Below are 27,502 nucleotides of genomic sequence, written 5' to 3' on the forward strand. Positions count from 1 at the left end.
AGGACGCACCAGAGGCCAGAGGTTGCAGGGTCCACTTGCACTTCCTCTGGGGCGGCCCTGGGCACAGAGCAGTGCAGGGAGCATGGGGCGCGGTGAGAGGACAGGGGTGAGGGTGCAGGGCCAGGCCCACCTGCATGTGTTTTTAACCTAGGAGCTGAACGTGACGAGCAATGAAGATTAAAGTTGTAGTTTACTTGGGAAGAACCGAGAGGTCCTTAGCTCTCTGGTGAACCTCAGTGGTTGAGGAGAAGGGTATCTCCTGTGACCTGCTTGTAGTGGGAGGTGGGGGAGTCATTTCCGTGCAACGGTAAAGCAGCAAGAGCATCTATGGAGAGGACCCTACGGGTGCCCATGGCAATAGGGTCACCCAGGCCCTGATGTCTGGGGTCCGTCGGCCCTTCTGTCCCAGCTGGACGTGTGTGGGGATGGCCACCCTCCTGCCAAATGTTCTGCTCCTCTTGCTTCCTGGTGTCTTAGCTTTCAGAACATGGATGGTGTCCAGTGTTGCCCACACTTGGGAGGGACTGGAGCTGAGGACAAGCTGTTTGGAGATCAGGAGGCTGGTGGAGAGGGCCGCACAGGGAGGGGGATGCAGGGGGCGACAGACTCCTGGCCGCTCCCCGTAGTGGCTGTCCATGCCTCCTGGAGGTGATCACCTGCCGCCTGTGCCCACTGCTTCCTGCACTTCTCTTCTCACCCGTGGCTGCTGTAGGGCCTGGCCCCTACCACTCCTGAATCCTCCCAGGCTCCTGTACACAGGCGTCCATGGCCACACCCGACCTGTCGCTCTGATGATGAGTGCCTGGTACCTGGGGCTGTAGTGCGGCCTTCATCTCTGGAACGCAAAGCTTCTCTGTGTCTCTGTTCACGTCTCAGAGTGAAGGTAAAGGCAACTTCCCCACGTTATTGAAGCCCTAACCCCCAGCCCTCAGAATGTACTACATGTGGAGATGGGGCCTTCAAAGAGAGGAGTGAGTTAAAGCAACATCCTGGGACGCACCCTTGGTGCCCTCTGACTGATGTCCTTGTAAAATGAACAGGAGATGATGGGTGGCTACGAGGAGGCAGCAGGTGGCCGCCCAGGAGCCGTGGACTGAGGCCTCAGAGGACACAGCCCAGCCGGAGCCTGAGAAACTCGGCTTCAGTGGTTTGGGCTGTCGTTGGCACTGGCCCCACGCTACCTGAGCACCGGCAGGGTGAGCCATCTACTGTTGGGCCTGGCACCCTGGCCCTCCCGGGATGGGTGTCCACCGTACATCATCCGTGATTACCATCCTAAATTACTACTCGAAGAATAAAAGTGTATTTAGGTTTATCCATGTGTCCTTCACTTGAATTCATGAAGCAGAAGGATGGCGGGGCTCTTTCTGTCCCTATGTCGCAAGTACGCAGAATACTTCTAACACTAACGTTTCAAGTTCCTTTCCCCAGATCAGCCCAGCTGAGTGCAGTGGTGGAGAACCTGCTCACAATGTGGCTGCTCACAACACCTGCCCCACAACGCACGCACAGGCTGGCACCTGGTGTGAGCCAGGAGGCAGACAGGAGGCCAGGAGGGAGGTGCGAGGCTAGGTGCTAGTGTGAGTTGGGAGAGAGATGCAAGGCCAGGAGGGAGGCATGAGGCCAGGAGCTGGTGTGAGCTGGGAGGAGATACGAGACCAGTAATGAGGGGCTGGGGGGCCTGGCTTAAAACGCCCCAGATGAGCTCCTTAGCCAGGAGGAGGCAGTGTCATCGAGGGAGCCTGGCAGTGAAGGGCTTGCAAGTTGAGCAGAAACAAGTGGAGGCCGTGGGCAGGTCTAAGGTCAAAATTAAACATATGGAACAGGAAGAGGAGCCAGCGGCTATGGCCAGGGGCAAGGCTGGCCAGTGGCTCTTCTCATGGACGGCACTGTTTGCCTTGGCTTGCCTTCTGAGGGCTCTCCGAAATGTCACTGTCAAGGGCATGCCTTTGGTTTGAATTTGTCGCTTCCTCAAGGCAGAGGCTGACACAGTGGAGAGCTTGTCCACGCAAAGAGATTCTGTGTTTTTCTCTCTGGACTCAAGCAGAATTGATCCTGATTTCTTGGCAGTGTGTTAATAGTACAGGAATTTAGGCCACATGTTTTCCTTCTTGCTGTTCCAACAAACACTGTTAACTGCACTAGATCTTGAGATCTACTTCTGTAATTTATCCATAGATACCTGTAGGATACATGCCAGGCACTATGGATGACTTTATTTTTTTTCTCTTATTTATCACAAAGAATTTTAAACATGAAAAACAACAGGATAATGGACATGCGTACATAGGCATCACCTACTGCTTTCGGTAATCGTTGACACGTTGCCACTTTTGCTGAGTCCTTTTAAAGTAAATTATAGATGTTCTAGACATCAGGGTGCTTCATACTGCAAAGCTTTAGCACATACTCTTTCAGAACAAGGATATTTTCTTAAGTAAACACAAAGCTGTGATCACATCGAGCAAAATTAACAATTACCACGGAACGCTCAGGCTGTGTCCTCATGTCGCTGCTGTGCCCTCAGGTTGGTGGGTCACTTCATTTTCATCTCCAGCAGTGACAGGGTCATACTTCTCTTTTACTTGCAAAATGGTGGTTCTGGTGCCCACACTTACTATCTTATGGGAATATTGTGAGATGAGGCAAAATGGATGTGGAGTCCCTCTGAAAGCTGAAAGCGCAATATTAATTTCAGGGATCACTTTTATGGAGAAATGAGATTTCTCAGAGACAAAGTGAGTGGAACTTTCTACATTAGTTGTCATCCAGTGGATATGTGTTTAAGAGAAGCTTTTGTGTTTGGGGGGGCTTTCAAGATGGGAAGCCTGCATCACCTTAAGAAAATGGTCTCCAGGGTGCCTGGGTGGCTCAGGGCATGATCCTGGGATCGAGTCCCATATCAGGCTCCCCGTGGGGAGCCTGCTTCTCCCTCTGCCTGTGTCTCTGCCTCTCTCTCTGTGTCTTTCATGAATAAATAAATAAAATCTAAAAAAAAAAACATAACAAAAATGATCTCCAGCTTAAGAAGGGCATGAAAATGAAGGCAATGAAAAAATCCTGCATCGCAGATGAGAGCTCGTGGGATGGTGGCACAGCTATTACTCTCAGTGAGCCACTGGTTCTCGGGGAGCACAGGGCATCTCAGCGCTCCATCCAGGTGAAAGAATGGTCCCGGCTCATCCTTCCAGAGTCTCTCCGGTATTGCTTTTCATCCCTCCAGCCACAGGGTTCTCTCCAGCTTCACCCCACACTCAGAAATGTGAATTGGCCTTAAGAAATCTGGCACATCTTGAATAAGGTATTTTAAAAATGCCCTGGGTGTCTGATATCTGCATGTTAAAGTGTTAGCCCCCCAGAGGCTCGGCCCAGTACCGTGGACACTTTATGTCCAGGGTAGCACAGAAAGCCACCATAATGCTCTGAATCTATGGTAGTCACAGATCATAATTATTGCTCAATAAATGAGAAAACCTTCTTCTTCATCTTTGAATAGTAAGTGAAGAATGAGGAGGAATGCCAATTTTATAATTTTGATTAATTTAGCACTTAAAAGAAAAACAGAGGGTTTTTAATGATAAAATTCATGGCATAAAGCCCCTGGCTTCCCTTGTCACCATTCTTCTGGGAAATATTTAGTGTCCTCTACCTCCTTGAAGAATTTGACCTTAGCTAAAAACCAGAGGCATTAAGGACAGGGGACTGCAGTCTTTGTGGAGTGATTTCAGAAGGAGAGAAGCCCGGCCAGGTAGAAATGCAAGACTCAGGACAAAACCAAGGTCTTTTAATGATTAGCTCAGCCCTGTAGTGCACCAACACTGGAGAGTGAACGCCCCAAACCTTGCCAATGCCTTCTCCTTGTTTGTAACACCTTTTTCTGATGTTCTCATCCCGTGTCTCTCATACCCGTCGTCATCAACATCTACTGAGTACTTAACCTGAGAGACACTCTCACTGGTGCGTGGTGATGAAGTGCTTGGGCTGGGCTTGGATCTGCTGATTTCTTACCGACCTTGCACCATCTGAAGGCCGTTTCCTCATTTGGAAGAGGGGGGCTAGTGGCAGCCCCTCTCTCACAGACGTGTTTAGTGTGGCACCTGACACGTGCTCGGGGCTCAGTGAATGTCAGTTGTTTTTGTTCCTTGGCTGTGTGTGACAGTCCACGTGTTGGCCTGGGAAAGAGACACGAGGCCAGGAGGTGGTGTGAGCGCAAAGACACCACGCACAGAGCCTCCTTAGACGAGGACAGCTCTGTGCGCAAGATGCACGGTGAGGTACAGATGTCTACACGGAGGGGCACGCGGGCTGCTCCCCGAGGACTAGACGGGGAAGCGGGAGGGTTCTAGTCCAGGGACCCATGCTGTCCCTGCTCCCCGTGTCTTCACCTCAGTAGAGAGGGATTCGATTGGACGAACAGCTCCTAACCTTTTTTTGAGTGCCTTGAGCCTGTAAAATGCTCTGTGAAAAAGGAGTCTCATTGTCAAATAAATTTGGGAAACAATGAACATTTTCTCTCCCTCTTGGAGAATCACAGTGAATTGCTCTGAATTGAAGAATACTGTGACTACTCTGCATTAAAGAAACCTGCTTAATGTGGTTAAACTCAGAGTATCCTGAAATTATTTGTTTGTTGATCCTCTCCCCCCTCTTTTTTATTATTCAATAAGATATATTTTATAGACATCAAAATTTTGAACTCTGGGAATTAAAGGTGCTAAGCTACTTCCATGGAAGGAAAGAGTGTTCTTGAATGTTACATAGTCAGTGTCCAAATAGTAGTGATAGAAGTTGAGAAATGTTTATTATCCAAATGGGAAAAATTAAAACTCAACCAATGGGTCTAAATATCCAATTTCGAAATTTACTCAACTTTTCTCTTTCATGCTTTTCAATCTGTTTTTCCTTGTCTCTCTCCAGGGTCTCATTTTTTCCTAATCTTTCCTGCTATATTTCGATCCTCTTCCCCTTTTGAGTTTGTAGGATATACTTTAACTTTCTGTAAACCTAATGTCTCACAAAACTTTAGAAAATATTGGACTATATAATCCCTCAAGTCCCTCACTTTAGAAAATATTGGACTATATAATCCCTCAAGTCCCTTTGAAAAGTCTATTTTTAGGTATAATACAAGGCTAACATTTGTCCTAAGTCTCTGTGCTGAGGCCGTTCTGATTCCCTCACACCTGAACATCCTCAGTACTACTGTTCACTATGACCTCGAGGTAAGCTGTATTTCTAGAAAGTGGAGTCATACCATCCTTCGATTTATTGTTTAGATTTTGCAAAAGTATATGTACTATCAGGCCCTCTAAATCAAACCTCATAAAATAAAATAGAATTTTGAAGCTAGTATGATAGAGAAATGGGATTATTAATATTCATTCCATGAAGGAGGTGACCTTGGGACCACAAAATTAGCTCCAGTAAACTTTGCCTGTGAATTGAAAATCCACTTGTAAATACAACATGATCTCACTCATATGTGGAATTTAAGAAACAAAACAGATTAACGTAGGGAGGTAAAACAGGACCAAACCCTAAAACAGACTCTTAATTCTAGAGAACAAATTGAGGACTAGTGGAGGAGATGGGGGCGGGTTGGGGGTGAGGGGATGAGGGAAACAGGTGACAGGGATGAAGGAGGGCGCTGGTCTTGCTGAGCACCAGGTGTTGTGTATAAATGATGAATCATTACATCGTCTCCCTGAAACTAATATTGCACTGTGTGTTAACTAACTGGAATTTAAATAAAAACTTGAAAAAAGGAAAAAAAGAAAATCCACTTGTAAAGCCTGATACATGGCCATTTAGGGTAACAATGGGTAATAACTACAATAATACCTATTTTGTTCTTAGGAGTCAGAATTTCAAGGGGGAGAGAAAGCAACGAATTCAGTTATGAATAACTTCCTTTAATTGGAGGCATAGGGTTTAATGTTAAGATTTAACTAGGAACCTTAATCATCTTTAAAAGTTTATGGGCCACCAGAGCCTAATGGAGATGAAAATTATACAAATTTGCACAAATGTAAAGAGGGGGAACCTGGCATAGGTTATAAGGAAGCCTAGTCTTGGAGTCTGTGACTGGGAAGTGGGTTGCTATAAAACCTTGTTTATCTTGAACACGGAGAATGTTCCCCTTTCAACCATCTGCTGGTAATCTTTGAAAGTCCTTGTTAAAGGTATGAACTCTGCTGTTATTTGTGTTACAGGAAAGCAATACCCAGTGAACGAGCTTCAGTCTTTTTGTGTGACTGAGAATCTTGCAGTTTGTCTGGGTCATGATTCTGAAAGCAAATTTTGTTTTGTCCGTGAGGTTGCCATAGAGGCTGGACAGTCTGGCCCATGGGGACAGAGTCCTCACTCAGCCACTAAGTGGGTGAGTGAGCCAAACCTCCTTTTGCCTGAATGAAAAAGGGAGAGCATGAAAGGACCTCTCTAATAATGTTGCTAAGAGGCCCCATAAGAAGGGCATGTGAAGCTTTTAATGTTTGGCATGTGGTCCTTGGTAAATGTTAGTTCTTGTTACAAACTTAGATATTAAAATGTCCACACCACCCAAACAATCTGTAGATTCAGTGCAATCCCTATAAATATTCCAAAGGCATTCTTCGCAGGAATAGAACAGACAGTCCTAAAATTTGTGTGGAACCACAAAAGACCCTGAAAAGCCAAAGCCATCTTGAGAAAGAACAAAGCTGTAGGTGTCATGCTTCCTGATTTCAAACTGTATTACAAAGCTCTAGTAATTAAAATAGTATGGTATTGGCATAAAAAGGGACACAGACCAATGAGCCCAGGAATAAAACTGTGTGTGTGTGTGTGTGTGTGTGTGTGTGTGTATAGCCAATTAATTACAGCAAAGGAGTCAGGAATGTATAATGAGGAAAGGACAATCTCTTCGAAAAATGCTGGCAAAAGTGGACAGCCACATGCAGAACAGTGACACTGGACCACTATCTTATACGGTACACAAAAATAACTCAAAATGGATTAAAGACTTGAATGTAAGACCCCAAACCATAATACTCGTAGAAGAATATATAGGTGGTAAGCTCCTCGACGTTGGTCTTGGTGGTGATTTTTAAAATCTGTAACAAAAAGCAAGGGCAACAAAAGGAAAGATAAATGAGTGGAACTACATCAAATAACAAAGCTTCTGCACAGCAAAGGGTACCATCCATGGAATTAAAAGGCAGCCTACTGAATGGGAGAAGATATTTACAATCCTATACCTGATAAATGGTTAATATCCAAAATCTAGAACAAACACATACTCTCAATAGCAAAAACCAAACAGCCCAATTAAAAAGTGGGCATAGGATCTGAATAGACATTTTTTTCAAAGAAGCCACACAGATGGCCAATGGACACATGAAAAGATGCTCAACATCATTAATTATCAAGGAAATACAAGTCAAAGCTGCGATGAAATATCCCCTCATACCTGTTAGGATCAGAAATTGTTAACAGGCATTGGCAAGGAAGCAGAGAAGAGGGACCCGTCGTGCTCTGTTGGTGGGAATGCAAACTGGTGCAGCCACTGTGGAGAACAGGATGGAGGGTCCTCAAAATTTTAAGACTAGACCTAGCATTTGACTCAGCACTCCCACTTTTGGCTATGTATTCAAAGAAAACAAAAACACTAACTTGAAAAGATGTCTGCACCTACACGTTTATAACAAAATTATTCATAATAAACTATGGAAACAACTAAAGTGTTTACTGGTGCCTGGTAGATAAAGACATTGCTGACCACTCACACAGGCACAGCAGAAAAATACTCAGCTGTAAAAGGGAATGGAATCTTGCCATTTGTGACAACATAGATGGGCCTCAGGGACATTAAGCTCAGTGACATAAGTCAGAGAAAGACAAATACTACCTCATCTGATCTCTCTTATATGCGGAATCTAAAAACAAACCAGCAAACAAACAACCAAGCTCGCAGACGGAACACGCTGGTGGTTGCCAGAGGTGGGGGTGGTGGTGGGAGAAACAGATGGAGGGGGTCAAAACAAAAAGAAGAATAAAGCAGTAATGCATTTTCACCTTAGAAACCTTATCTATTACAGAAACACAAAAGGAAGCAAATGCAATATATACCATAACTTTGTTGAGCAGAGGATTGCCTCTTTTTAATAAAAATGGAGACCACCAAAATAAAATATATATATATATATACTTTAATTTTTTATTTAATTTCAATTTAGTTAATACACAGTGTATTATTAGTTTCAGGGGTAGAATTTAGTGGTTCATCAGTTGCATATAACACCCATTGCTCATCACATCACCTGCCCTCCTCCATGCCTGCCACCTAGTGACTCCATCCCTTCCTCCCCTTCCTCCATATTTAACTGAGATGTTCACCTAATGAAGTTCTGCTGTTTTCCATAGGGAGAGATCAGTGACATCCCAGCCTTAATAAAGGTGAATAAAAAGTAACTTCATATTTTAGCCAAGAAAAATGAACCAAGAAGCATTTGATGAAGAACGCTGTGTGGACCCCTCAAAATACTACAAGGTTCTGTCTTTCCCTGTGCACAGGTCTCATTCCAGATGTAGGATCTGTGGAAGTTAGGGTACAGCTTTACTATCATGGGTTGAATTGTGACCTCTGCCACCCCAGATTCATGTGTTCAAGTCCTCATCCTCACAACCTTGTTTGGAAGTGGTCATTGCGGCTGTCATCAGGTTAAGGTGAGGATCTGGGTGGCCCTAATCCAGTATGCCTGGTGTCCTTACAGAAAGGGGAACCCTGACATCGAGTCAGACATGCAGGAGGACAGCAGGGGACAGCAGGTGGCAGTGAGGGGGTCATCGCAGGCCAGGGGGAGTGCCCTGGAGTGGGTCCCCACTTATAGCTTCAGAAGGAGCCAACCTGGTGGACCCTGATCTCACTCATGGCCTCCACGCTGAGAGATGTTACGTAGTTTGTGGTGTTTTGTTATGGCAAGTGCAGCTAGCTAATACACTTACCTGAATCCTTGGATTTCTGCCTCGAACCTTGGTTTCAGTGCTCAGAGCTCCTGCTGCGAGTCACTTTCCCTGCCTTCCCTGGTCCTAGCCGAAATTGCCCTTGCCCCATGATCTTTCCCCTTGGCATCTTGCCTGCGGGATCGCACACCCGGTGCTCCTTCACAGATCCAGGCTCTATTTAGGCTTTCTCATTTCAAGCGCCCATTTCTTGGTGCAACTTTCCTCGGCCGTGCCACCTCATTCATTCATCCTCCCACCCACCCACTCATTCATTCATTCATTCATTCGTTCATTCATTCATTCATTCACTGGCTCACCACGGCAACGTGGGACTGTCATGTGGCTCGGCATCCTCCCTGATGCTTGTGGTTGGTAGTTTGCGATGCGGGGACACTGTATGCTGCTAACACTTGCTCTCTGCTGCTGTCACACAGCTGGTGACATGCGCAGCAAGTGCTCGGTCGCATGGAGGAGCTCAGTAATGAAAAGAAGCGAAAGGTGTTGCTTTTAGAAGAAAATAACTTGTTCCTTAATTGATGGGCTGTGCAAGTCAGGATGTTTTCTATCACAGGTGTTGGGTTGCCTTCAAGCCAATGGTGTCATTAGGGCAGTCAGTGTGTCCAGGGAACTGTTTCCTACACGTCCTCCCTCTTTCTGTAGCTTCTGGTTCTGCCTCAGTTCTGTCTTCACCTGCTGAAAATGCAGAGTCACAGGTGGTGGGGCGGTGTTCCTGGAATTTCCGTGCAGATTTACCTGGAGAATCAACAGAGAATCCCTGGGTCTTGTCTTTGGAAGCAGCATAGTTCAGCCATCACTTTGGCCTCTGATGTCACTCCCACAGACGATCGTGGGTTTGGTCTGTTTTCCTCCCCAAGCCCTGTGGTGGCGGCAACATGCTGCATCTCGGGGCCTCCTGCCTCCCCAGCGGCCCCATGAGCCACCCTCCCTTGCTTTGCTTCTGCTTTTGTTTAATTTCAGAAAATAGGTCACTGGCTCTTTGTACTTGAAGGAATCCTGCTGGTAATGCTGCAGGGAGCCTGATGGTGGGTGACCCGGCGGAGCGGTGCTGAGAGCGGGGGCTTGGGGTCTGGCCTGCACTGGGCGGTGTGGCAAGCACTCATCTTGGGTGCAGGGTCTCTCGGGGGCAGGGGCAGGCTTTCTTTGTTTCTCCGTTTTTGAGGAGGAAGCATGTTTCCCGTCTTCTCTTCCATCATATTTGTGTCTTTCTCATTTCTCTCTGCTCTTCCATCAGATTTGCTCGAGCTAATTAGGCCCGAGTAACTGCGGAGCCTGTGCCAGGTGCTACCTGAGGATTTTATAAGATGCCGGTGATGGTGCATGATTAAATTAAAGCAGGACAAATATAAATGATCTAGCTAATGAAGAGTGCACGAAACTATATAATCAAGTCCTAAAATTACCTAGTATTAGCTCCACAGAAAGCAGGAAAGTACAAGTGGCCAGAGTTTTCTGGGAATAGAAGAAATAAAAGTGCTCAAATTGGGTTCCACTCATTTTGGCACTGGGGTTTGGATTTGTGGGGGAGGATGGCTTGAGCTGTGATTGGACATTCTAGCTCCCGGCACAGGGTTGGGGGTGCGCCCAGGAGAGGTCTGCCCAGGTGCACTGGGCTGTTTCTCGGTGTGGTCAAGTGTGTCGTCTGCAGAACTCTGGGCTGCCGGACTCCAGGAGCACGTCCTGGCGACAGCCACTGTGGGGCTGCACCTGCTTCTGCCTGCCGAGCCTGGCAGCCACGCAGCCCCGGGAGGGCCCTGGCTTGTGCACATCACCATGCAAGGCAGAATTTAAAACTACTCGTGGCAAGTGTACCTCGTGTGTTGGCCATGCACTTGCCCCTGTGTTTAAAGATGAGTGCTGGAGGGTATTATGCTGAGTGAAGTAAGTCAGTCGGAGAAGGACAAACATTATATGTTCTCATTCATGTAGGGAATATAAATAATAGTGAAAGGGAATATAAGGGAAGGGAGAAGAAATGTGTGGGAAATATCAGAAAGGGAGACATAAGGTAAAGACTGCTAACTCTGGGAAACGAACTAGGGGTGGTAGAAGGGGAGGAGGGCGGGGGGTGGGAGTGATTGGGTGAAGGGCACTGGGGGTTATTCTGTATGTTGGTAAATTGATCACCAATAAAAAAAAATTAAAAAAAAATAAAGATGAGTGCTATCCTTGAAAAGAACCCTCAAAAGCCACCCTGTCACTGAGGGCCTCTTTTCCTCACCTGGGAAAAGCCTTTTTTTTGCATCTTCCGTGTTATTCTGGTCATGATTTGTTCACACCTCCATCTTTCCCCCTGGGGCGTGAACTCCTTGGAGGCCGAGGAAACGAGTGTGCACCTGTGTGTAGCCTGGGCCACCGAAGGGACGCTGAGACACTGCTGTTGAGGGGATACCTCGAGGTGTTTATGAACCTTGCTGGTGTCATCTGAAGGTCAGATGAGATCACGCCTTTGAAATTGTAAAGAAGAAGCAAATTACTAACAAGACTGTTTGCCACCTGCCCTATAGTGTTCGAAACACTGTTATTCATTCGCTTCAATTTTATTAATATGTCAACCGCCTATTGCAGACGAGGAAACGAGGAAACGCTGCTTCTCCCTCCTCCTATGTCTCTGCCTCTCTCTCTCTCTCTCTGTGTGACTATCATAAAAAAAAAAAAAAGAAAAAAAGAAAAAGCAAACCGATACACAGACTGGCTCTTGTTTCTTGGAAATTCTACCTTTCTACAAATAAAATTGCAAGAAGTAAGCCATCCTCTTTGTTTGAACTCTCTCAAAGTTTAATAAATTCTGGAGAGGTTTGGTGCAGTTTTCTTTCTTAAAACATATTTTGCATATTTATTAATTTCTCTCAGTTTGTAGTTTTTTTGCCCCTTGCAGCATTTATTCCTCCTAGGAAAGATTTTTTAGGTTTTTATTTGAAAGTCTTTCTGGAAGTATCGGGTTTAGCGTGGACTTCCACCTTTATTTCTAGAGTTCGAGAGAACATAAAATTTCTTCATGGTGGTTGACGTCTTTGCAGGTTAGTGCTGTGTAAAGGGTAAGGTATGTTGTTGGACATTGATGCGGTAGGCACAAATTTAGGAGACCTAGGCCCAGGGAGAGAGAGAGTCCACGAAGGGAGAGGACACTTAACCACACAGGGAATGAAATTCTGCTTCTCAGAATAATGATTTACTGGTGTCAACGTACTTTACAAGGGCACAGAAGTGCTTTTATTTATAACCCTATCGTTTGGCAGATAATAAACACTGCTGATATATTTCTGCTATTAGATTGACATTTTTATTTTTGACTAGGATGGAAAAGAATAAGTTTATTTAAAGACAGAATTGTAGTAGCTGTCATAGCTTTGCATTTTCCTCCATGTGTATTATGATCTATTTGATACTTAGTTGCTTCATATCTGACATCTGTTTTTTCTTCAGTGACACCATTTGAGTAATAATCAAAGAAAATTCTGGTACAATTTTTTTTTAGAGCAAACATAATGAAGACTTTAGTTTTGAACATAAAAAAATGTCAAGTACAGATCATCAAATTAAAAGTAATTAAATCAATAGCATTAGGAGGCTAAAAATACTTCTGCCCCACACTGGAAAACTAATGGGTCTATGAAGGCATCAGAGGAAAAATGTGTTAACACAATGGCACAAATTTCAAATAATTCAAAGCACAAATGAGAAAGGGAGGGAGAAAAAAACAGGCAAATCTTGCATTTAAGGTGGAAGCTACACAGGAGAAATGTATAGAAACCCCATCTTCCCTTTGTGATGGCGCCTATGGAAGTTATCACCATAAATAGGAAACAAAGAAGATTGTCCCGTGTCATTAACATCCAGGTCCTAACCAATCTCTATCCCCAAACCAAGTGACTTCCAGGCTGACCTCCTGTGGCCTCTAGGCCTGCTGCCCGGCCTGTGTTTTCTAGACTCAGATGGGATTGCCACCTGCACAGTTTGCGGGGGTACAGTGAGCTCCTCCAGGCTCACTACCTACCCCACTGCCAACCGGAGGCTTGGGATGCTCTAAGCAGAGGTTAGGAGAGGCCTCTGGACTCAAACCTGAATTTGGCCCTAGAAAGAAAGCTCACTTTTTCTTTGCTCCTCTGTATAACGGGAATGTTACTTCCCCATATTGAGGTGAAACTCACCTTGCACGGAAGTACCCATTTTAAAGCACATACTTCAGTGGCACTTAGTGTATTCACAGTATTGTGCAACCACTGCCTCTTTTGGTTCTAAAACGTTTTCAACACCAATCTTCTTTCTGTCTCTGGGTCTACTCATTCCAGATAAGTCATATAAGGGGGATCGTACATTCAATATGTGACCTTTGTGTCTGGCTTCCTTCACTCAGCATTCTGTTCTCAAGACTGGTCTGTGTTATAGCAGGTGTCTGTACTTTTGTTCCTTGTCATGGCTGAGTAAACTTTCATTGTGTGGATGAACCATGTTTCGTGTAGACGTTCATCGACTGGTAGACATTTGGGTCATTTCCACCCTTTGGCTGTTGTGAGTAGTGCTGCTGTGATCATGGGCATGTGGGGACTTTGTTTGAGCTCCTGTCTCAGTTCTTCTGAGAACATACCCAGGAGTGGGGTTGCTGGGTCTTCGGATGGTTCTATGTTTAGCTCTTTGAGAAATGGCTAAATTTCTCCCCACAGCAGCTGAACCACTTGTATCTCCTCCAGAAATGTCTGAGGATGTGAGCACAGAGTTTTGAGCATGGATCTGAGCTCATTACATCTGTTTTGGGGGCAGAGTCAAAGGGAAAAAGGCTGGACACAGGGAACTCGAGGGTGGTTTCTAGCTGGGCTTGTTCTGCTTGGACTTGGTTTCTTCTTGAGGCCTCCACTGCAGACTATGGAATGGGAACAGAGGACACGTCAGAAGGATCTGAACTGTTACCCAGTTAGTTCCTAAGTTGGCCTTGCCCAGTGCTTTGTCCTGACCACAACTCGCAGGTCATCTCCTCTCCTGAGGCTCTCGCCCGGGGTTTTCTGTGTAGCTGCTGCAGCTGGCACACCACTGGCCTGCTTGCTGCAATCCCCTCGGGACTTATTTGACATTTCTGCTTCTCTATCCTGGGGGTCCTGAGGATTAGTAACTCAGCCACGATCACCGTACTGCTCTGGGTTCTCCTTTGCAAGCACTCTGCTCTCCAGGGCAGGGCCAGTGGGGATGGACTGCAGTGGGCTCAATGTGGACCAGGAACTAGAGGGCTGAGTGTCCTTGACTGAGGTGATGGTGGTAGGGGAGGGGAAGAAGAGTGGGAGGGTAGGAGAGCCATAGAAAATGTCTGCTTTTGCTTCTCAGTATCTCTAGGACACAAAATGGATGTAATCCTGGGCTAAGAGCCCCAGCCACATGGGTTATCTCCCTAGCCCGTCATCTTCCGAGACCGGAGACGGTGACTCCCCCCAGCAGAGAGGGGGAATGGGGAAGGGGATCTTGTCAGGCTCATGGCGTGTACCCTCCGTGGCAAACTGCTCTGATGGGGAGGAGGAGTGGGGCCTGGTGTGGGAGCAGATGTTGGATGGTTCATAACAACAAATACTCGGCCTCCAGCCATTGTATCTGTCAAAGTTGTTAGTTGACGACAGTAGATATTATAACTGTTTAAGATAAAAAAGAAGGGGATTTATTGGAGAGATATGGGGAGGCCCCAAGTTTGAATGTTGAAAACCAGACTTGGAAAGGAGGCAGAGACCTGGGGAGCCTGGGGTTCTGAGATGTAGCTACAAAGTGGCCACCATGCAGGGCCCGACTCAGCAGCTACATGCAGGACCATGGGGCTGGACACGGCCCCCATCTTCACCATACACAGATCTATCAGAATGCTCTCAGCTGCTTGGCACAGCTCGCACACCCAGTCTCTGCTCGGATTGGGGTCGGGAAGGGTGTCTAGCCCTCTTGCCTAAGTGCTCGTCTAGATGCCAGAGGAGGCAGGTGTGAATAGAGTGGGGGCGGGCAAGATGCTAGACGGGGAAATGTTCACCATAAATATGTTTACAATTTTCTTACAACGTGCTATACTTCAAAGGAGATGAGGCTTTCAGAGCATCTGGGGTCTTCCCTTTGAGAGAGAGAACAGGCTTGGTTTATGGAGCACTATGGATTATACCCCTTCCACTTAAATGGTCACTTTCCTTTCACTCAGATTCATCCCTCGTGAAGATGGAGAAGACAAGTTCACGTCCTGGTTCTCAAGGCTTGTGAGTGGGCATAGATTTGCAAGAAAAAGCAAGTTAGTAAGTAGGAACATTTTATTTTATTTTATTTTTTTAAAAGATTTATTTATTTATTTATGATAGACATAGTGAGAGAGAGAGAGAGAGGCAGAGACACAGGAGGAGGGAGAAGCAGGCTCCATGCTGGGAGCCAGACGTGGGACTCGATCCCGGGACTCCAGGATCGCGCCCTGGGCCAAAGGCAGGCGCAAAACCGCTGAGCCACCCAGGGATCCCCTAAGTAGGAACATTTTAAAAGGAGGATTGTGTAGTTTAGACTGTGTAGTGATGTTGATGGTGGTATTGAGAGTCTACCCTAAGGTAATGCTGAATGGAATTATAAACCAAATGTGTTAATTTAAAAAAGAAAATCAATCATACAGACAAAGGCAAGGATTCAGAGTTTGGTTGTTGTGACTCCATGTGGCTTACTGTTAGGTGTAGCAAACCAATGCTAAGAAACAAGACTTGTTCAAACAATGTTCTCTGTGGGGTTGTGCTCATCTAGCTTTTTCTGGTCTGGGCACCAGAATCTGAGTGGAAAAAGTAAGGTTGGACCTGTCCAGTTGAGACAGGTGCCTGGCACTTCATGAGGCTGGGTGAGAGTGAGCACACCTGTGGAATGGAGTGAGAGAAGCATGTGGTAATGTCTGCATAAACAACAGTGAGCACATCATTAGTAGGCGGTATTTATCAAGTACAGCGATGTGTGTATCATAACATATAAGTATTATTAGTATGTCCATTCCTTAGAAGGAAATGAAGGCCCAGACAGAGTGAGGAGCTCCCTGAGGTTGCACAGCTAGGAGATGCAGAAGCTAGGGTGCAAGCCAGCCTACAAAATCCCATCCCCTGGGTTTGTGACTGTAGCCATGAGACTGTACATTCACCAGGCCGTGAGGAGTAAATATCTCCTCTGGAGTGATCTGCTGGACATGAATCTCAGATGTAAGAGAATACATTTGGGTTACCCCTGCTTGATTCTTTTGTATTTTTGAGTCTCCCTTGATCACTTTGTTATCTGATGTGGCTGATGACCCTGCTGCTCTGGTAGATGAAGGGCTCCTCTGGGGCGACTCAAAGACCCTAAACTGATGCCCGCTGCTCATGGCCATTTTTCACATTGTGCTTGGTGGTCTTTGAGGGGAGCATGGGATTTAATTATTATAAGGCTCTTTATAGCACAGAGGTGGTTTGAAGGGATCAAACAAACTCATCTTTCAGTTTTTTGAAACTGTCTCAAGCATTTATGTAAGTTTCCCCCCCTCTAAATTATTAAATAAACAAAACTTATACCCTGAGAACTTTCTTGGGAAAGCCAATATGACAGAAACAAAAAATGTTAATTCTGGGAAAATATCTGGCATCCCAAGTAAAACTTATATGAAAGGGACAAAGTGGAGAGATTTGGGAAGTGCACTCTGTTCTCCAATGTGTTCATCAACATTCTTGTCTTGTGAGGCCACATGATCACTTAATTGGATGTGGTAGGTCTTACCTATTTTGTCTTGACACTCTGCTGGGAGTTGTAAGGGTTGCAAATAAAGTACTGCTCTCCACGTCAAAGAATTTATAATCTTGTTAGAAGAAGAAAATCCTTGCATCTGAAATATTAAAATATGTGAGAACAGTAGAGACAATAAATGCTCTGGACCTGGAGTGGTTGGCTCCTTCCCAATGGAGGGAGGTATTGGTCCGGATTGTGAAGGATGAGAATGATTCAGAGAATAAGGGAGCAGGTTGCTGGATATTACAGGAGCAGGTTGCTGGATATTACAGGTTGCTGGATATTACAACAAGGAGGGGGTGCTGGAGAGACCTGGAAAAGCCCCTGGTCCACGTCGGACAAGTGGGCCACATCTTCGGTTAAAGGAGAGGCTTTTCAGGCTCAGAAGATTGATGCAAAGTTCGGCTCTTGAATTAATGGTTTAAATGAGAGGGGGGTTTCTAAAGGACACCAGCATGTGTACGATAACCCGTGGCTGTAATTCAGGTGTGAGACACACCAGAGGGATGGCTCTCCAAGGGGCACATCACAGAGTCACTGGCTGGAGGGATGAACATAAGGTATTTTATTTCAAAAATATTGTTGAGTGCTTACGGTGTGTAAAGTACTGTGTGAAGTACCATCTTAATCATATTGAGATATGAATAAAGTGACTAAGATGAGCCTGACCTATCTTTGCAGCTATAATCGGGGTCAGAGAATACACTGTAAGAATATGTTTTTGAAATTCAGTGAGTAAAGGGCCGGTGGAGCTGGCTTGGGGGGATGATGACATGCACAGCTCTGGTCATTCCAGGTAAATGGTGGTAGAAGCCAAGTAGGAAGAGGGTGGAGATTGCTGGCTGCAGGATGGATGGGTTTAAGCACAGATCTGAAATCCATCCTCGGGGAGGTGTTTGTGAGCTGTGAGTGAGTGAGTTTACAGGGAGACGGGGAGCAGGCTGAGCATTGGGAAAGTCCACAGTGCTGGGCCGCATTGGGGGAGAGGGCCAGAGACAGACCAATGGCCAGAGGTGTCTCAGGAATGGAAGCGGCCATTAGGGGTCTAATGGCTAGGAGGAAGCTTGCTGAGGGAAGGCTGGGAACTGATAGAAGAAATGAGATCGGTCAATAGCTGACAAGAGATTTGGGAGGGAACATAGGTGACAAAATCAAGATTCACTCAACAACTGGCTATATCGAGTGCAAACCTGTGTTAATGTTTTGGAATGTGGCAGTAATAAGTACAGCAGCCCCTCCATGTGGGAAATCCGAGAGATTACACCAATGACCGAGAAAGAAGGCATGAGAGGTGGCTAGAGCTCTGAGGAGGGAAGCATTGCTTCCAGCGTGGGAAGGAAGGCTGGAGAGTCGAGGTGGGAAGGAGGGTGAACAGCATCAGAAGGGAACATGCAAAAAGAAGAATGAGTTGGGTTTCCACACGTTACTGGGATTTGAATGTCTAGAGATAGTGGAATAGGGTTTTAAGACCCTGGGTCAAGAGGGGCAAATGGTTTGGGGCTGAAAACAATAAGGGGTGTATGATTACAAGGAGTAGGCATGGGAAAGGCAGCAACAGCCCAACAGGCTGCAAAGATCAGGTGGCGCCGGGGGGAGTGCCTCTGTTAGCATAGGTGTGCTGGGCCGAGTAACCAGGGCTCGTGCTTGCGTGTGCACACACATGCGCGCGTTCTCTATGTTATATACACACAAACACACTACAGTTTTATCTACTGGTGTGTAATCTACATAAATGACAACTCCCTCAAAGCATACCGTTTGCTGATTTTTGAGAAGCGTAAAGTCATGCAACTACCACCACAACAAAATTTTAGAATACTTTTATCACCGCCCCCCAATCCCTTCTTGCCCCTTTGGAGTCAATTCCTCCCCTGACCCCAGTACCCACCACCCACTGAGCTGTACAGAGTCCTGCCTTTCCTGCAATTTCAAGTAAACAGAATCATATGATGTGTTGCCTTTTGTGCCTGGCTTCTTGCAGGAAGAAGATGGTTTTGAGCTTCTCTCTTTTTACTGCTTATATGAGTGGTTTATTCATTTTAACTGCTGAGCAATGTTTCCTTGTGTGGAAACACTACATTTTGTTTGTTCACCAGTAGATGCACATTTTTTTTTCTAATTTACAGATGTTTTGAATACTGCTGTTATGAGCCTCACATCAAAGTTCTCACGTGGGCACATTTAGTTTTCTTGGGTAGATTCCTAGAAGTGGTGTTGTGTTGATGGGCCTGTGGGAAGCATATGTTTATTTTGATGAGGAATTGCCACAATTTCTCTGGTATCTACATCCAGTAGTGAGGTATGTGTATTATTTGATCCCGGTAGCTAAAGGTGTATAAATGTTATTGATCTTTTCAAAGAACTATTTCATGGTTTCTCTGATCTGTATCTGTTGCTTCACTGTTGCCCACTGGGATTTTCTGTCACTGGGTATAGACTTCCTTCTCCTCTAAGATGAGTTGCTGGTGGCAAATTTCCCTCTGAGCACAGCTTTAGCTGCATTTCACAGATTCTGATGTGTGATACTTCCATTTTCATTCTCTTCAAGCTACATTTCTGTTATGATTTGTCCTTTGATCTGTTGGTTATTTATAAGTATCTAGTATACTTTCCCTGTATTTTAGGACTTACCAGAATATTTTTTTTTTCTGTTACTAATTTAAAGTCTAATTCCACTGTGGTCAGAGAACCTGCTCCTTATGATTTTTAAAGTTATTGAGACTGCTCTGTGGTCAGTCCTGGTAAATGTACCATGTGTGTTTGAAAAGAATACGTATTTACGTAGAGCTATTTATGTAGAGCACTTTACCTTGTCCGTTGATTTCTTACCTATATTTCTTTGTCTGATTTTCTTTTTGTTTTAAGATTTTATTTATTTATTCATTAGAGACACACACACAGAGGGTAGATACACAGGCAGAGGGAGAAGCAGGCTCCATGCAGGGACCCCGACATGGGACTCGATCCCGGCACCCGATCCTGGGACTCCAGGATCACGCCCTGGGCTGAAGGCAGGGGCTAAACCGCTAAGCCATCCAGGGATCCCCTGTCTGATTTTCTTTTAGGGGATCCCTGGGTGGCTCAGTGGTTTGGCGCCTGCCTTTGGCCCAAAGCGTGATACTGGAGTCCCAGGATTGAGTCCTGTGTCGGGCTCCCGGCATGGAGCCTGTTTCTCCCTCTGCCTGTGTCTCTGCCTCTCTCTCTCTCTATGTCTATCATGAATAAATAAATAAAATCTTTAAAAAAAATAAAAAAATAAAATTATTCTGTGATTGCTCCAGAGGTTACATAGGCATTATAAACTTATTACAATCTGTTTCATTTTAACAATGACTTTCCTTTGGTAAAACAGAGGTGATTCTGCTCTGGCGCAGTATGTAGGATAAGCTACCTATGCACACACATATATTCTATATGTTAGAATCTCTCAACACAAGTAGCATTTGCTTTAAATCTTCCTTTAAAGAAATTAATAGATAAAAGAGAAAAACATGTATTTATACACATATTTACCATTTATGGCGTGCTCCGTTCTCTCCCATGGGTCTGGGTTACTCTCTAGGATTGGTTTCTTTCCTCCCAGAGGATTTCCTTTATCAGCAGTGATGGGGAGATTTCAATAACAGCAAGTTGTGTCAGTTTTTGTGCATCTAGAAGTATTTTTATTTCACTACCAGTTTCAAAAGATCATTTTGCTGGTTATAGGACTGTTGGTTGAGAGTTTTTTCTGTACACACATTGGCCATGTCGCTCTAGTGCCTCCATTGTCTGTGGTAAGCAATCAGTTTTCAGTTACATCTTTGCGCCTCTCTGTGTGATGGGTCGTGTTTCGCTGGTTGCTTTCAAGAGTTTATGTCTATCTTTGGCTTTCAGTGGTCTGACTATGCTGTCGTCTTGGTGTGGCTTTCTTACTGTTTATCCCACCTGGATTTGGTGACCTTCTTGGGTCTCTATAGTGTTTTTTTTTTTTTAAACCAAATTTTGGATGTTTTTGTGCAATATTTCAAGTAAATTTTCTTCCCTCGACGTGCCTCCCTGAGGGGCTCCTGTTGCATGCATATTAGGACACACATGTTGCTACGCCAGCTCCGGGGCTCTGCTCATCTTCCATCAGTCCTCTTCCCTCTGTTCTTTGGCCTGAAGGTCTCTATGTCCCCCTCCACTCACTGAGTATTTTCTTCTGTTGCCCCTACCTGTGGTTGAGTCCATCAGCTGACATTTCCATCTCTGCCTTGTACCCTTCATCTCTTGGTTGGGCTCCCATTTGCAATTTCCACATTTTCCCTCCCTTTTCTGCTCATTCATGCCTAACACATATCCCTTCAGTTCTTTGAACCTATTTTCCTTTGAAGCTTTGAGCATATTTACAAGAGCTAACTTTTAAAAGAATCTTTGTCAAATGCAACTTTTGGTCCACTTGGAGTCACTTTCTATGGATTGCACCCCCACCCCCAATCCCTGAGGATGGATTATACTTTTCTATTTGTTTGCATATCTTGTAACTTGTATTTGGAAACTGGCCATTTTAGGTGATACCTTCAGGTAACTGTGACTCTGGTCTGTTCCTCTGGGAGTGTTGACAGGTCAGATGGCAGTGTCTCCTCTGCCCTGCTGTCATTGGCCTGCTCCCTGGAGATTTCCTTGCCTGGGTAGTTGGACCACGATTTGACTAGAGGTCATACTCTGACATTCAAGACAGGAGGGACTCCAGCCTCTGCCAGCTGGGCTGTGTGTGGCTTAAGGTGTGCATGCAAAGGGGTAGCAATCTCACAAATGTCTTGTGCCTGTAATTTCACAGCCTTCCAGGGACCCCTCACTTGTATGTGTTGCATCGCTGTCCGCCAGTATTTGCAAGCATATCTTGGCTGCCCTGTGGCTCTTTATTCCCACAGTGCCTCCTTGTTTTTCTAGCTGTGTTGCCCCCAACCCTGAACCAAGCCCACCACCTATAACCCTAAGCTGATCTGGGGAGGAGGATCCTCCAGGAGGAATCCTGTCCCACTTGATCTGGGGAGGAGGAGGGCTGGGAATGTCTCCAGCAGGAAGGTCACAGGCTCAGCATTCTTACCTGCTGCAGGTGACTTTTCTTTTTCTTTTTCTTTTTCTTTCTTTCTTTTTTTTTTTTAAGTTTTCTGTTTTTTTTTTAATTTTTATTGGAGTTCAATTTGCCAACATATAGCATAACACCCAGTGCTCATCCCACCAAGTGCCCCTCTCAGTACCCATCGTCCAGTCACCCCAACCCCCCGCCCACTTTCCTTACCACTACCACTTGTTCGTTTCCCAGAGTTAGGTGTCTCTCATGTTTTGTCACCCTCACTGATATTTTAACTCATTTTCTCTCCTTTCTCTTTACTCCCTTTCACTATTTTTTATATTCCCCAAATGAATGAGACCATATAATGTTTGTCCTTCTCCGATTGACTTACTTCACTCAGCATAATACCCTCCAGTTCCATCCACGTTGAAGCAAATGGTGGGTATTTGTCGTTTCTAATGGCTGAGGAATATTCCATTGTATACATAAACCACATCTTCTTTCTCCATTCATCTTTCGATGGACACCGAGGCTCCTTCCACAGTTTGGCTATTGTGGACATTGCTGCTAGGAACATCGGGGTGCAGGTGTCTTGGCTTTTCACTGCATCTGTGTCTTTGGCATAAATCCCCAGCAGTGCAATTGCTGGGTCGTAGGGCAGATCTATTTTTAACTCTTTGAGGAACCTCCACACAGTTTTCCAGAGTGGCTGCACCAGTTCACATTCCCACCAACAGTGCAAGAGGGCTCCCCTTTCTCCACATCCTCTCCAACATTTGTTGTTTCCTGCCTTGTTCATTTTCCCCATTCTCACTGGGGTGAGGTGGTATCTCATTGTGGTTTTGATCTGTATTTCCCTGATGGCAAGTGATGCAGAGCATTTTCTCATGTGCGTGTTGGCCATGTCTATGTCTTCCTCTGTGAGATTTCTGTTCATGTCTTTTGCCCATTTCATGATTGGATTGTTTGTTTCTTTGCTGTTGAGTTTAGTAAGTTCTTTGTAGATCTTGGATCCTAGCCCTTTATCTGATAGGTCATTTGCAAATATCTTCTCCCATTCTGTAGGTTGTCTTTTAGTTTTGCTGACTGTTTTTTTTTTTGTTTGTTTGTTTTTGCTGTGCAGAAGCTTTTTATCTTGATGAGGTCCCAATAATTCATTTTTGCTTTTGTTTCTCTTGCCTTCATGGATGTATCTTGCCAGAAGTTACTGTGGCCGAGTTCAAAAAGGGTGTTGCCTGTGTTCTCCTCTAGGATTTTGATGGAATCTTGTCTCACAATTAGATCTTTCATCCATTTTCAGTTTATATTTGTGTGTGGTGTAAGAGAATGGTCTAGTTTCATTCTTCTGCATGAGAATGAAAATTCTGTCCAATTTTCCCAACACCATTTATTGAAGAGACTGTCTTTTTTTCCAGTGGATAGTCTTTCCTGCTATGTCGAATATTAGTTGACCATAAAGTTGAGGGTCCACTTCTGGATTCTCTATTCTGTATTTTTAATTAATTAATTAATTAATTAATTAATTAATGATAGTCACAGAGAGAGAGAGAGAGAGAGAGAGAGGCAGAGACATAGGCAGAGGGAGAAGTAGGCTCCATGCACCGGGAGCCCGACGTGGGATTCGATCCCAGGTCTCCAGGATCGCGCCCTGGGCCAAAGGCAGGCGCTAAACCGCTGTGCCACCCAGGGATCCCCTCTATTCTGTATTGATCTATGTGTCTGTTTTTGTGCCAGTACCACACTGTCTTGATGACCACAGCTTTGTAGTACAATGCAGGTGATTTTTCTCCAAGTGAACGGCCCATGTGCCGTGGCCTGTGCTGGGTTGTTTTTCAGAATCCCAGTACTGGATATGGGGAGCGAGGCCTGGTGGAAAGATAGAGCAGGGAAGAACAGGGGGCGTGGGGCGCCAGTGCTCTAGTCTGCAAAAACTCACCAAAATCCAGACTACGTTGTTAGAAGTTGAAAAGTAAACCCAAGACAGCAGTAATGTTGCTATAAAGGGAAATGGGGAGATGAGTGTGTCAAGATGGTCCCGGCAATGTTGTTGGCAGAGAAGACAGCCCAGTGCAGAGGGTCAAGGTAAAGGCGAAGGAACACCTGTGAGCAGCACAGTCCCGTTCTCGTTGCCTGGAAGTTAAACCTGAAGCACAGCAGCCTCTCCTCAGTTTCAGTCGTGTACACAGGGGAGCATCTTCCCAAGCCTCCAGGGGCTCACCTTGCTTCCTGGGCTCAGCCTGTGTGAACACTCCCACTTCCTGTGAAAGCTTGCTTCTCCCTCTGAGAAGGAAGAGGGGAGAAGATGCATTAATGTTTCTGAACCTATAGATGTAACTGTGGGAAGAGTGTGCATGGCTAACTGGGAATGCTCCCTGGGATGAGTAAACATGCAGTCCTCTTGCAGATGCAGAAATGGGCACTCTCATGAGGCTGGTGTTCAGACAGGTGCACTTGGGAGCTGGCATGGGTGGTGAATGGGTGGGCTTCCTGTCACTGGGCATGTGACGAGGGCTGAGTCATTTCTGGGCTCACTCCCACGGTCTCTTCACTGCCCCCCAGGAACTGATATGGAGGCCTCTAAAGACCCATGCAGGTTCATCTTTCATAATGATTCTACTGGTCTGCTTGGGGAATATTTATTTTAACACATTTCTCGATTCTTGTACCAATAGTTCCTTTGATATATGTACAAAGGAAATATTACCTTAAAATAAATTGGCAAGATCGTTTGATAGTGAGATATTTTTGTTACATTTGTGATCAAAGCCTGAGATTTAGTTAAACCCTTTTGGCAATGTTCAAGATGCCTTGTTTTTGCACTGACTTCCTGCCTACAGCAAGGGGCATTATGATAATATTGCGGTGCAGTCACAGCCACGCTTACCTGTATGTAGTCACAGAGTCACCTGGTGGGAGGATTGCAGTGAAAGCACTTGAAAGGCTCACCTGCTCAAAATTATCTTCCATACCCATGTGCTTAGGGGCCTGGAATGCGACCCATCGGAACTGCTTCCATAGCTTTAAGGTGTCACATCTCCAGGATTCATTGTTAAAAACTTGAATGCTTCTGGAAGTGATGGCAAGTTGCACCCTTGGCACTGAGTGGGCCCTGGCTTATTTCACACCATGGGGCAGTATTGCATCAGAGGCACGGATGGACGGTCTACCTGCATCATCATCCCTCCCCTCTACTCTACCCCAAGTCTGCCAACTTAATCTTCTCATTGTTGTCAGGGTTCTTGCAAAACCCAGAAACCCATTCGAGCTAGCTTAAATGACAGCAGGGCAGGCCATTCACTCTAAGGAAGTGAAGTCAAGGATAGGAAACGGGCAGCTGGGTCTCACGTGAGCTGCAAGTGGGAGTCATATAATCAGGGTTGGAAACAACCATTGGGTGCATTTCTCGTGTTGGCAGACTACCTTCCTCTGCTCAAAGGCGAGTCTAGAATGGCCAGTTCAGTCCAGACTCCAAGGCCTCCCTGCCCCAGGGTGCCCCACTCACTGCCTGATTCCCTCTGAACTCTTCGCTTGAGTTTCTAGGAGAAAAGACAGACTTAGCTGCACTTGATTTAGGAAGAACCTTAGTAGCATCGTTTGCCATCACAGGGAGAGTGGAGGTCACAGCGTCTCCTGCCTCTAGACTGGGAGGGGATTTGTGCAGACTCACGGCAGCTGAGGAAGTGTGTGCCAGTCTCTCAGGCATGTTGAAAACCGTTCTGTGTCGTTCATTTACACAAAAAACTTTAAAAAATATCCTCATTTCTTACAAGATTGCCCCTAATCTGGCCGCTGTGTATGTCCAGTCTCTTTTGGTGCTGCTCCCTTGGGCGCTGTGTCCAGTCACCCTGGCCTCCCTGTTCTTTCTGAGATGTCTGGTTCATGCCTGCCTCAGGACACTAGCACCTGCTGTTCCCAGGCTTAGAACTCTTCCCTTCCAGTTTACCTGCATGACTCACTCCCTCGTCTCCTTCAGATCTTTGCTTCAGAGTCTGTCTTCTCATTTGGTGAGCCCCCACCCCCCACCCAAGCATCCTATCCCCTGATATGATGTGACATGAAGGGCCTGTCACCTCTGGGGCAATCATTTCCAAAATGCAGAACCCCAGCCTGGGAACATCAGACAGCTTCCGTGGAGGAGCATTAGGTTCTTCTCAACCCAATGTCCTCAAAGCCAGGAGGGCTGGGAAGCTGTGCAGACCAGGGGAGGCTAAGGGGAGTGATGATACAGGGCCCTGGGTGTCCTGGGGGTGGGGGTCCCTGCAGCAGAAGGACGTCCGTGGGCCAGTGAGGTCTGGGTGGAGCTGGGGTTCTGCTGGTAATACAACAACATGAGTTTCTTGGTGGTAGAGGCACCATAGGGGAGCCCGAGGGGGCTCTCTGCACCATCTCTGTGTCATTTCTGCAAATCTAAAACTGCTCTGAAGTAAGTCTTCTATTAAAAATGCCAAGTTTCTGGGGCACCTGGTGGCTCAGTCGGTTAAGTGTCTGACTCTTGACTTCAGTTCAGGTCGTGATCCCGAGTTGTGGGTCCAGCCCCATGTTGGGCTCTGTGCTCAGTGCAGAATCTGCTTCAGATTCTCTCTCTCCCTCAAATAAATGAATATTTAAAAAGTCCCAGTTTCCATTACCTGGACATTCTTTGTGCCTCTTCCCTCCTTATTTTTCCCTGTAGCATTGATCCCACTCTGAGTCCGGCACGTTTTGCCGATTTCATCACCTTGGGCCCGGTTAGAACGAGAGGTCGGGAATGCAGGGGTGTCGTCCTGCTGGATTCCCAGGATGAGGACAGTGCCTGGTCAGGAAGTAGGAGTTGAGTAGGCGAGGGAAGCCTCCATTTCTCAGGCTGGTGTCCAGGCCCCCAGCTCTCTCACCTCTGCGGCCCTTTCCAGCCCTGTTTGCACGCTGCTGAGTGACGGATGGCAGATGGCTTGCAGGTACTCATACTGCCTGCCTTGTCTGGTGAGGTGCTTCTCCCTCTTGCAAAGGCCTCCTTCCTCCTGTCTGCACATTTAGCTCTCTCTCAACCTGTGGGTCTCATGTCACCTCTTGGAAGAAGCTGCCTCTGATCCCTGAACACAGAAGCAGCTTTCTGCTCCGAGGGACCCTCCAGCACCTGCTTCTATGCCCCTCACTGCTCACCAGCATTGCCCCCCACACCCCGGTGAGGCCTCCTGCTCTGTGACATCCCCCGCTAGCCTGTGAGCCACTCCAGGCCAGCCAGGACTGTCGCTCATGCCCATGGTACTCACACGTGGCCGTTCTCAGTGAATGTCTGTCGAACGGATAAAGCTGAAGATTGACTGGCGGGTGATGGAAAGGCTGGGCAGGTAGATGACAAGACACCTACATGTGTCAGTTACCACGCGGCTTGTGGGGAGATACGGCCAAGATCCAGTTGGCCAGTGGTCTCTATGTTGAATGTTAACCTTCAATAGCTGGTGGATACACCCTGGAACCCAAGAATCTGGATGAACCTTTAAGAAAGATAGTGTGCAGCAGGTTCCTGGAGGCTCAGTGAGGGGAGCCCCAGCATCTGAGGGGCCCCTGGGGGAGCTGGCTTTCTTTGAAAGGCTGCAGAACATGTGCAAAGCAGCCCCAGCACAGGCCAGGCACCTAGGCCCAGTCTGCAGGAGTGCAGCTCCGAGGGCGCATTAATGTGTAACCGCGCGCACAAGGCTCTGCCGCGCACCCAGGTCTGCGTTTTGCTCACTCATCGGGAGTGCGGCG

At 46.2% G+C, this 27,502-nt stretch overlaps 2 long non-coding RNA genes across 3 annotated transcripts in view; one reads left to right on the forward strand and one right to left on the reverse strand.

The window, feature by feature from the left end:
• LOC144284029 (uncharacterized) overlaps window positions 1-27,502 on the forward strand; it is an 87,665-nt gene that overhangs the window by 26,391 nt on the left and 33,772 nt on the right. The window contains exon 2 of one of the 2 annotated variants that reach the window (XR_013352504.1): window positions 15,161-15,251. The exons of the other annotated variant lie outside the window; for it this stretch is intronic. This is a non-coding gene — a long non-coding RNA (uncharacterized LOC144284029). The remainder of the gene's footprint in view (window positions 1-15,160; window positions 15,252-27,502) is intronic. 2 annotated transcript variants of the gene reach the window in all.
• On the reverse strand, window positions 5,912-7,784 carry LOC144284670 (uncharacterized). The gene is made up of 2 exons (XR_013353107.1): window positions 7,448-7,784; window positions 5,912-7,091 (listed from the first exon to the last, which is right to left on the reverse strand). It is a non-coding gene; the product is annotated as an uncharacterized LOC144284670 (long non-coding RNA).

Source organism: Canis aureus, chromosome 15 (genome assembly GCF_053574225.1).
Source record: "Canis aureus isolate CA01 chromosome 15, VMU_Caureus_v.1.0, whole genome shotgun sequence".
Lineage (NCBI taxonomy): Eukaryota > Metazoa > Chordata > Mammalia > Carnivora > Canidae > Canis > Canis aureus.